Source organism: Glycine soja, chromosome 13 (genome assembly GCF_004193775.1).
Source record: "Glycine soja cultivar W05 chromosome 13, ASM419377v2, whole genome shotgun sequence".
Lineage (NCBI taxonomy): Eukaryota > Viridiplantae > Streptophyta > Magnoliopsida > Fabales > Fabaceae > Glycine > Glycine soja.
In genome coordinates this window covers 524,508-535,955 of record NC_041014.1, presented here as the reverse complement: position 1 = coordinate 535,955, position 11,448 = coordinate 524,508, and the positions used below count along the sequence as shown (strand labels likewise).

The following is an 11,448-nucleotide window of genomic DNA, read 5'->3' as shown; positions in this document are numbered from 1 at the left end:
GAAAGAAAGTCTTCTTGTGGAATCTGACGATGATGATGACGACGATGACATAGAAACCGAGGACTAAGACGTTGAAGGAGGAAGAACCGTTGCTCAGAACAATGACAAGGGAAAGGGTCCATCTGTTATCGGTGGAGAAAGTTCAAAAACAGATGGTGATGAAGGACTAGATGTGGATAAGAAGGCTGATGAGTTCATTGCTAAGTTTGTAGAGCAAATAAGGCTTCAGAGAATTGAGTCAATCAAGAGGAGTACAAGGAGTGCAAGAAACTCTTCAAGGTAATAATATTGAAGATGGATACATATCATATCCTTCTATTTACTACATTAGTTAAATGGAATGTAATTAAATTGACGTGGATGTTTCTTTCCACAGCTTAAGGTTGTAATTGGATTGTTATCCTCTTCCCCTCCCCATAAATATCTATGGTATAGACAGATTTACTGATTTTACCTGTGCTTTGCTATAACTTCAAATTTTTTGTGTGTATTTTCAACTTTCTGTTGTGTGTGTGTGTGTGTGTGTTGCAGTCTGTGTATGTGTGTGTGTGTGTGTGGGTGTGTGGCTGTCTGTGTTTGTGGTTGTGTGTGTGTGTGTGTGCGTGTGTGTGTGGGTATGTAGGTGTGTGTGTGTGTGGTTATGTAAGTGTATGTGTGTGTGTTGTTGTGTGTGTGTGTGTGTGTGGTCTTGTATATGTATGTGTGTGTGGCTGTGTGTGTGTGTCGTTGTGTCTGTGTGTGTGGTTATGTATGTGTATGTGTGTGTGGCTGTGTGTGTGTGTCGTTGTGTCTGTGTGTGTGGTTATGTATGTGTATGTGTGTGTGGCTGTGTGTGTGGGTCTGTGGGTGTGTGTGTGTGTGTCGGTGTGTGTGTGTGTGTGTGTGTGTGTGTGTGTGTGTGGTTATGTATGTGTATGTGTGTGTGGCTGTGTGTGTGTGTGGGGGGGGGGGGGTCTGTGTGTGTGTGTGTGTGTGTGTGTGTGTGTCTGTGGTTGTGTGTGTGTATGTGGGTGTGTGTGTGGCTCTGTGTGTGTGTGTGAACAGCACAACCTGCATTTCAAAGATAGCTTTAAGGGAGGACTATTGACAGATACTCATTAGATGTTAGATAAGTTAGTCAAACAAATACATCAATTTATCTACCAAACAATGGTATTGGGCTTGCAAATTCATTATTTGTTATTTACTTTCCAAATTTTTCAATAAATACTACTTTCATGGCATTGCAATTTATGTTGTATAGGACTAACAACTGGTGATCCTATATCAAACAGTTCTAAAAGTATACCAGTAATGCATACAAACAATTTGATAGTAGTTTTCGAATAAAACATATAAATACCTGAGTTCGAGGCTTCAGCACAATTCACTTTCCAACAATGACCGCAAGACCAACTTAAGTGAACTCAAAAACATCAATGATTGTTCACCAATCAGACCAGCTTTGGAGCAGAATCCTATTTTCTAAGTACAAGGGATGGGCCTAATAAAATATGAAATGCAATTAGTAGCTAACAAGACAAGGTGATTTAATAGCAAGCTGAACCAAGGGACCTTAAGAGTATCTATTTTATTTAACTTTATTTGTGATTAGATATAAAAGTTCAGTCTTAAAATATGAATCATTTAGTACTCACTGCATAAAAAATTAGATTTCATCAATGCTCCCTCATCACCCAAATTCAAAAATTACTTCAACATCGTTCACAGCAATATAATTTTTTCACCAAAAGAAAGCAATATAATTATTTCTTGTCCATATCATGCCACTTCACCCAAACTACAACCAAATTAACAAGGCAATTGCTTCCATCTTTCTTTCACTGAATAGAGATTACAGTTTTATATTCTACCCATTGATTAAAAAGGCCACTGAAATGAATTACCCTTTGAGAGCCCTGATAAAGGAGGGACAATGTAACTGGCAGCCTTGATGATCTTACTTGAGTAACCTAATGTCTGTTCAATTAAATTAACAAAAGCATATGATCAATATATTAACAAAAAATAAATAAATTAAATGTCACACTGTCACTAACTTGTAGTTCTTTGCATGACAACTATGTTATGAGAAAATTTGAGTTTTCTTTAGGATAGAACCATCAAAAAGTGAATATTTGAGAGTATGCAAGGACAAAGGTCTAGCATGAAGTGAGAAATACAACTGAGTAGGAGGTGTGAAGGTTAAGTGATGGGCTGTCATAAATGTGGAAGGAAATGGATCTCAAGCCAAGGATATATAATGTGGAATGATATATAGGTATATCTCTAAATATGGAGGTTCCTATGGTCAGTAATTGCACATTTAATTCTAGTGCTAAGAAAAGAAAAAGCCTAGTGTACTAATACTTATATTTTTACATTTTATTTTAATTTAAAATTTTTGTTCCAATTTATTTTTATTTCATGTGATTCCACTCTACCCAATGAATCTATAAGCGATTTCCACATTGTCATTTTTGGCAGCAGGTACGAATCAAAATCATACGCTACCTTTGGTTTGATACGACCACTAATCACTCTCCATCGCAGTTAAATTTTCAAACCCCCCAACCCCGATTTGGATTTGGCATACACTCCTATAGTCCTATCACACTTGACTCGAACTCTGGGTTTTTGGTTCAATTTAGTCCTGGACAAGCATTTTGTCATTTCCCCAAATGCTTCTGTTTTTATTGAATTCATTCAAGGAGAAGCATTTCGTTAGAAGACAATCCCCAAACGAAAAATGGGTTCTTGTCCTTTTGTTTATTGCAATTACTAATTGGATTCTATATTGAGATTTGTTCAACAAGCATCCACTAACTGGGGGGAGGGGGGGGGGCATAAACAAAAGGTACCACATAATCCGATTGTAGGTAAACAAGGGGTGCAGTGGGAGCTGTGTAGACATGCAAATGGAAAAAGCTAGTCTGAGCCCAAGGGGTGCAGTGGAGGAGCAGAAAGAAGAAGTTATCGAGGTGGCATAAATGGATCAGAAGCAAAAAGGCTTGGTGGTCTTGTCTGGTGCCAAAGCTGGTATTATGGAGGGAGAAAAGAAAATAACAGGTCCTTTTAAGGAAAGCTTAGCCCGTAGAAGGGGTCAATCTAATTGTTTGGAGACTCCAACTCCTTTATCCGTAGGACCTTCTAATATTCAAAAGGAAGGGGGGAGTTGGGCCAGCAAACACTAGGCCCAATTAACTCTGTTATGAAGTATTATGTTAGAAGAAAGGAAACTAAGGACTATAATGTAGAGGCCAAATCTGTTCTGGAACCTCCCAAGGAAACAACCCCTCAGCCTTATGAGGCTTGTCTGAAAGCTTGCAAGAAGGACCCGAGAGCCAACATTTGTAACCAGGCTTCCCTGGAAAATCAAATGGCTCTAGTCAGTGACATGGGCCTCACCTATGGTCAGGGATTTGATGATTCAGATGGAGCAGAGAGACAAATCTGTGGCAGTTGAGAGGGGTATCAAGAATCATCAATCATGATTATCCTATCATATAACTCTAGAGGGTTGGGAAGGGGGATTAAATGGGCTGCTATAAGGAGGCTCAATTTAATTCATAAGATTGATCTTGTGTGTATTCAAGAGACAAAAAGGGAGAAATTTGATAAAATCGTTTGTCAGTCAATGTGGGGGGATTCCACTGTTTCTTGGGACAGTGTCCCCTCTGTTTAGGCAGCTGGTGGTTTACTTTGTTTATGGAACAATTCAGCTTTTCATATGGAAAGGAGAATTAAAGGCCATAGCTTTTTATTTTTAGATGGGAGATGGGTTAGTGAAGACCAGAGACTTTTCATAGTCAATGTCTATGCCCCTTGTGATCTAGCTGGGAAAAGAATTTTGTGGGAGGAGTTAAGACAACTGAATCAAAGAGAGGGGATCACTTCCCCTTTTTCTGACCAAGAGATTAAAGAGGCTATTTGGAGTTGTGGTGGAGACAAATGCTCGGGACCCGATGGATTTAATTTCAATTTTATTAAGGCTTTTTGGAGGGTTTTGAAACCTGAATTCAGGAGATTTGTAGATGAATTCCACTTTCATGGAAGGTTTCCTAGAGGCAGCAATGCTTCCTTCATGGCCCTTATTCCTAAAACAAGTCATCCTCAATCTTTAAATGATTACAGGCCTATTTCTCTCATTGGGTGTATGTATAAAGTCATAGCCAAGCTTTTGGCAAACAAGCTGAGGAGTGTCATTTCTGGTATTGTTGATGAAAGGCAATCAGCCTTCATAAAGGATACACATATCCTTCATGGAATTCTGATCCTTAATGAGGTGGTTGAGGAAGCTTTGAAGAGAAAGCAACCAGTCATGGTCTTCAAAGTGGATTTTGAAAAGGCCTATGATTCTGTATCTTGGTCTTTCTTGGATTATATGCTGTCAAGATTAGGCTTCTGTACTAAATGGAGACAATGGATTGCTGCCTGTCTTCAATCAGCAACCATTTCCATCTTAGTTAATGGCAGTCCTACTAAAGAATTTGCCCCTACTCGTGGTCTGAGAAGAGGGGACCCTCTAGCCCCTTTGCTGTTCAATATAGTGGGGGAAGGACTCACTGGTTTGATGCGAGAGGCCATTCTGAAAAATCTTTATCGAAGCTACTTGGTTGGGAAACAAAAGGAGCCTATTAATATCCTCCAATATGCTGATGATACTGTATTTATTGGTGAGGCTTCTTGGGAGAATGTTCTTGTCTTGAAGGCAATGCTTAGAGGCTTTGAGATGGCCTCTGGTCTGAAAATTAATTATGCTAAAAGTCAGTTTGGGATCTTTGGGGATTCTGTTAATTGGGCTCATGAAGCTGCTCAGCTTTTGAATTGTAGGCAGATGGGTATCCCCTTTCATTACTTGGGTATTCCTATTGGTGTCAAATCTTCAAGTCAGGTGGTTTGGGAGCCTTTGATCAGTAAATTTGAAGCTAAACTCACTAAATGGAATCAGAAATGATTATCTATGGCTGGCAGGGTCACCTTGATAAATTCTGTTCTGAATGCTTTACCAATTTATCTCCTATCTTTCTTTAAACTACCTCAAAGAATAGCTAATAGATTGGTCCCTTTGCAAAAGAACTTCATGTGGGGAGGGGAGCATGATCAAAAGAAGATCCCTTGGGTCAAATGGGATGTCATCTGCCTCCACAAGAAGGAAGGGGGTCTGGGAATCAAGAATCTGCCCAAGTTTAATGCAGCTCTGATGGGAAGATGGATTTGGGATTTATATTCTAATCAGAACCAGTTCTGGGTTAGGGTTCTAAATTCCAAATATGGGGGGTGGTCAGCCTTGCAGAATGGCAGAGTTCATTGTTGGGATTCTCAATGGTGGAGGGACCTTAGGAAGTTATATCAGCATGATGACTTCAAGATTATTCATCAAAATATGGCTTGGAAGGCTGGCTGTGGGGATAAAATTAGATTTTGGAAAGATAATTGGCTGGGGGAGGATTGCAATTTGCAACAGAAATATTCTCAGCTTTTTATGATTAGTAAGCAGCAGAATGATCTTATTTCCACCATGGGTAGCTTCTCCCAGAATAATTGGAGCTGGGATCTGAAGTGGAGGAGACACCTATTCGAGTATGAGGAGGGAGTAGCTGTGGCTTTCATGGAAGAGATCAATGCTTATCCTATTCAGAGACATTTGAAAGATAACTTGTTGTGGAAAGCTGATCCTAGTGGGATGTATTCTACCAGGTCAGCTTATGGGCTTATGTCAAATCAAAATAGACCTGCTTCAGATGGGAGGAACTTTCAGCTTATTTGGAAATTAAAAATCCCCCCAAAGGCTGCCATTTTCACCTGGAGACTTATTAAAGATAGGCTCCCTACTAGAGCTAACCTCCATAGAAGAAATGTGGACTTACAGGAGTCTGTCTGCCCTCTTTGTCATATTGAGCAGGAGGATGCAGGCCATCTTTTTTTCCACTGCAATCAGACTATTGGCCTATGGTGGGAATCCTTGAGGTGGATCCAGGCTATTGGAGTCCTCCCTTCTTCTCCAGCAAGTCATTTCAGTCTATTTTGTGATGGTTTTGTTGTAGGAAGAAACCATCCTAGATGGTGTGGGTGGTGGATTGCCTTAACTTTTGCCATTTGGAAGCATAGGAACTTACTGATTTTTCAGGGAATTCCTTTTGTATCTTCCAAAGTGATGGATGATGCCTTATTCCTAGCTTGGTCCTGGTCTAAAGCTAGAGATAAAGATTTTAATATCCCTTTTAATCATTGGTCTTCCAACCTTATGGAGGCCTTTGCTTAATCTGGGTTGTTTTTGTCTTTTGGTTGGGCTTTGTGTTGGGTTTCAGTTGTGTTTTTGGGAGGCTGGCAGCATAGCTGCTTTGTATATTTTGCGTTCTTATTAATAATACTATATAATTTCTGCCTTCCAAAAAAAAAAAGTAAACATTACATGCATGTTTTTCCTTATGTTTTTTTTTTTATCAGCAAAGAAGACAAAATTGATTAATGAGGGGTACAAGGGGTACCCAAACCCATACACAAAATAAAAGAAAGATTCCAAGAACTCCTTACACAACCCACCAGAGGTTACACTGTATTTAGACTCAAAAGAAGCATAAATACTGGGTAACCAAGGCAGCATAAGAAAAATCCAAAAAATCTTCTAAAAGACAACCCGCACTCCCCACTTATGAAGCTAACAGGCTTTAACAACTACCAAAACCAGTTGTATGCCATTCCCCTTAAGGTGTTGTTTTCATGCATACTTTCCCAAAAACACCTTTTACACTAAATTCCCACTCAATAGACCCAATACCAGAATCAATAGCTATACAAACTTCCAAAATTCACATACAACAAATGTCCCTCCGCAAGACATGTAATCAAAACCCATTTCCTCTTTGGTTAGCCATCTGAACCATAAACAACGATATACACTATAGTACTAGCTGATAACACGTAGATAGACAAATAGCAATCAACCTTGCACAAAACCATAGAAATACATATATGCCCATCTAAATACCTTAAGAATATTACTTCACTTTCTGGCAGATTTTCTTGTTCCATCTCATTGAAAACCTTGATTGCTTCTTGTCCTTGACCATGAAATCCATAAGCAGAAGCAATCGTTGAGTTCCACAACTCAAGGGATTGTGTGGCAGCCTATTATAAGGAAGTTTGAAACCAAACTTGCAAAATGGAAGCAAAGAAGCCTATCTATGGGGGGCAGAATCACTCTCATTAATTCAGCTTTATCAGCCTTACCTATATATTTACTATCTTTTTTTAAGTTTCCCAAAAAAGTGGTGCACAAGATTGTTTCCATTCAGAGAAATTTTCTTTGGGGAGGTCATCAAGAGGCCAACAAGTGAGCAAATGTTAAACGAAAAACGCCTAATGTAAAAACGAAAGGACATACCTCAATCGATAAGTGCCAGACACGAACTCCACAAAGACGAACTCCACAATGTCGTTGCAGTCACGGAAGCGCAGCCCAGCTTGCGACAAAGACGAACTCAGGCAGAAGGAGAAAGAAGAAGAACGCCCTAGGAGTCTTAACGCGAACCACAATGGACTTCCAAAATCGATTCCCACCCTTTCTGGGACTCTTTCCTTTCCTAGTTTTCTTCGAGTTGCGAAAGTAAGCAAATGTTAAAATGACGAACGCCTAATGTTAAAATGAAAGGACATACCTCAATCGATAAGTGGCAGAGACGAACTCCACAAACACGAACTCCACAATGTGGTTGCAGTCACGGAAGTGCAGGCCAGTTTGCGACAAAGACGAACTCAAGCAGAAGGAGAAAGAAGAAGAACGATAGGGTTCGAGCGTGCGGGTTGTGCAATTTCATATTTTTAATATATAATGATAACAACATCGGTTTTATAAAAATAACCGATGTTAACATCAACTAGGTAACATCGGTTTTTACCAAACTGATGTTAACAACGACATACTAACATCGGTTTTTCTGAAACCGATGTTAACTACTCCATAGTAACATCAGTTATTTAAATAACCGATGTTAATATCGAGTAGTTAACATCGGTTTCAGAAAAACCGATGTTAACTAAGTCTACTTATTTACAAAAATGTCACCGCGTTTTTGTTAACATCGGTTTTGTGAATAACCGATGTTAACCGTGCGATGTTAAATCTAAAAATTGTAGTAGTGTGTCTTTATATATACATTAAGTAAGGAATAATAATGATGATTGTGCCATAAGATAACCTGACAAAAAATCAGCTTCATTTTACGAAATTTTGGTTGGAAAATGGTTTGAGAAGCTTTGCCTTCAACTAACCTTGTCTGTGACTCAAGATAACCAATTAAAATGTTAATAATTAGATTTGTACTATAAAATTTAAAATGTGCATGATATTAACTAAGTAGTGTAAATTTAAACATTGAAAGAGAAATTAATAAATTAAACTAGCTGGCAACATTTTTTATTTGTTGGAGCGGGATAATGAATGAAAGAAGGTGAATAATATTTTATATAATAATTAAGTACAATACTGGACTCAATGTCCAAAAGGACCTTAATAAAAAAATATTTTACACAAAATTGATAAATGGGGCTTGATGGGGTTGCGGATAGTGTCGATCGCAGAACAAACATGATGGTGTTTCATTTTGCTTGCAGAGAACGAATTGATGATTATAGCAAATTAAGGGTCATAATATTATATGACATGTATGAGATTCATTTTAAGTGTATATGCAAAGCAATAGGCTTAATTTAATTACCTTAAGGAGTGCTGGACTTTTGAGGATGCCCTTTTGTGCTAATGAGCCTTCTATGGTTAACATATAGAGCAAAAAATAACAAAACATAGACTTTGAAGAATTAAGTTGTAACTTAGAAAATCAAAATGATCAGATTAAAATATATTTATAAATCAAATTGAATGTCAACTTGAATTGATGATACTTGAGATTTAATAGTCATCAAAACAGTCCGCTACATGAAAATAGAATAGCTAGAGATATGCCAACTCCACTAGCATTTCCCAATATTGTACTTCGGAAAATTTACAGACTTGCTGGATGCCTCCACCTCCATATTGGATCAAATTAAACACTAATGTAGGTTCTAGTGGTCTGCTAAGGGATGAAAATGGAACATAAACGAAGGTTATGCGACAACTTGAAGTTACTTTTCCTAATTGTAAGCATACACAAACCAGAAAGCAATTAATCAAAAAGAGTACAAATTGATTGAGAGTTTCTTACATCAAATATATTCACATACTCCTCTAACAAAGTTGTATTATTATTCTTTTTGTATCTGATTAGAAAAAAAAATATTATTATTCTTTTTATTTTTTTATACCCTTTTTCTATCATACCAGATATTTATTATATATATAAACTTCTCTCTCATTTATATGATTCTCTCCAGGTGTCTATTAATTGCACTCAAAACATTATTTAATGCAAAAATCTGATATTAGAAAAGAGAAAAGTAAAACTAATCATCAATCAAAAAGCACACCAATAAAATATGAAATGAGAGTGACATGAATTGAAGTTTGAAAAAGACACACTAACCTCCTGCAAACATTCTTCAAGCTTACTCAATCACCAAACAAGCACCAAAGAGAAATTTTGACAAAGAACCAATCTTCAAGATCCATGTCAGCAACCCAGAAAAAATTTAAAAACAAAAAGGAAGAACCTTATAGAGGCACACATAGTTTTTTTCCTTCTGCAGCTCAATTACGGAAAGGCAATCACAACAGCTAGGTAACAAGCAGCAGCTGAAAGAAAAGAAAGGTAACACCTGAAACAAGGGTAAAGCATCCCTTAAGGGAAAAAGAATAATAATCAAAGAGCATATATATATAATGTAACATTGTAATATTGAAACTAATAATAATCAAAGAGCGTGAGGGGAAAAAGAAAAAAGCAAAGATGCCTCCTGATGTAATTCAATTTCGTCCTACCGTAGCACCTCTTCAATTTTCTTCACCAACAAAAAGAACCTCACCAACAAGAAGAACAGGCAATCAGTGGCACAATTATTACTTTTAAAGCATTAATAGTCTGCAAATGATGACACATGACAGTGTAATTTCTGTACTATTTCAAATAAGAGAGGCCCCGCTAAAGAAATAAAGACCACTGTACTTGGCATTGCTTACCTGGCCATGAGCAATGGCTGCAATGGTCATGTACCAAGTTGTGTATGTGGTCATACCTAGGCCAAGGAAAGACCAAATTCTGTAGTTGTGAAATAAAGGTACGAACACTGTGGTGGCATAGCAAGCTCCAAATATCTCAATTTATCTAATCAAATGCACACTATCAAAGATGACAACAAAATCACGACTGTCCCTGTAACCCCAATAAAAGGTAATCAAACCAAAATTCTCTCATACAATCTAAGTTCCAATGATGAGAGTGATTGACACTCTCATGGACTCATATCCTGTTACCTGATTTGAGGCAAAGCTGAACCATGCATCATAAGCAGACCTACCATGCTAGAGAATGCTTTTCAAACTGGAATGCGAACCACCACCCACGTTCTCTTCCTCTCTTCACTAACGCAACACTCTAAAACCCATTAAATCCATCAAAATCGTGTAGAAATATGACTGTCACAAAGGGAAAACAGCTAAAAAACAGTAAATGCAGTAGACAAAACAGTAATAATGACAAACATTTGATTAAATTAAACAAAACAAAAAGGTCTCACAATACCTGAACCCTTAAGATCAAAACCACAAGACCCTAAAACTACCAAATAAAAAAAACACAAGAAACAATAAATATAACTGAATCCAAGTTCCAAATAGTAGCAACAACAAAAAAATTAAATAAAAAGTATAGTGAGGGTAAAAAAGGAGAGAAACTAATTGACGGTCTCCATGATATCCTCAGGAGCGAACTTGGTACCTTTTTCCTTGTCAGCAGTGGCACAACCCTTGGCCTTTCGATCGAGCAAGGATTTGCTGCCCTTGTCCATTCGAAGTTTGGTGACGTCAATCTTGGAAGGGTGAATCCCAACGTTAGCGTTAACCTTCTCGCGGGTGATGTGCTCAATGTGGATGACCCACTTGCGACGATAGACTTGGAGCCATTAACCTCGTCGTCCTTGCGAACTGAAATGGATCGCACATTGTACTTCGACCGAAGATCAATGGAGAGAGACGTGCTCATCAGGACGCGGCGCACGCTCGATGGAACAATGAAGTGAACATTGTGGCTCTTGCGACGACTTAAGGAAACCCTAGGGTTAAACTTCATTATTTCTTCTCTCTCCCCCTCTCTCAATATGACAACAATGATAATGGAAGAGTGAGGGTAGAAGAAAAATTGAGATTTAGGGTTGTCCAAGCTAACCCAATTAAAACGTGTCACATTAGCATCAGAGAGAGTGAGAAAACATGTTTTCGAAGACGGTTTTTTAAAACTGATGTCGTAAAGTATTTTTTAAGCCGATTTTGAGGAAATCGTCTTTAAAAAAATTATAATTATTTACAAAAATGTC

General features: G+C 37.9%; 1 long non-coding RNA gene and 1 pseudogene across 1 annotated transcript; both read right to left on the bottom strand.

Moving 5' to 3' along the window:
- Window positions 1-1,303: 1,303 nt before the first annotated feature.
- Window positions 1,304-7,807, bottom strand: LOC114381101. The gene is made up of 3 exons (XR_003659939.1): window positions 7,367-7,807; window positions 1,887-1,959; window positions 1,304-1,483 (listed from the first exon to the last, which is right to left on the bottom strand). It is a non-coding gene; the product is annotated as an uncharacterized LOC114381101 (long non-coding RNA).
- Window positions 7,808-10,809: 3,002 nt separating this feature from the next.
- Window positions 10,810-11,204, bottom strand: LOC114381960 (annotated as a pseudogene).
- Between the last annotated feature and the right edge of the window lie 244 nt (window positions 11,205-11,448).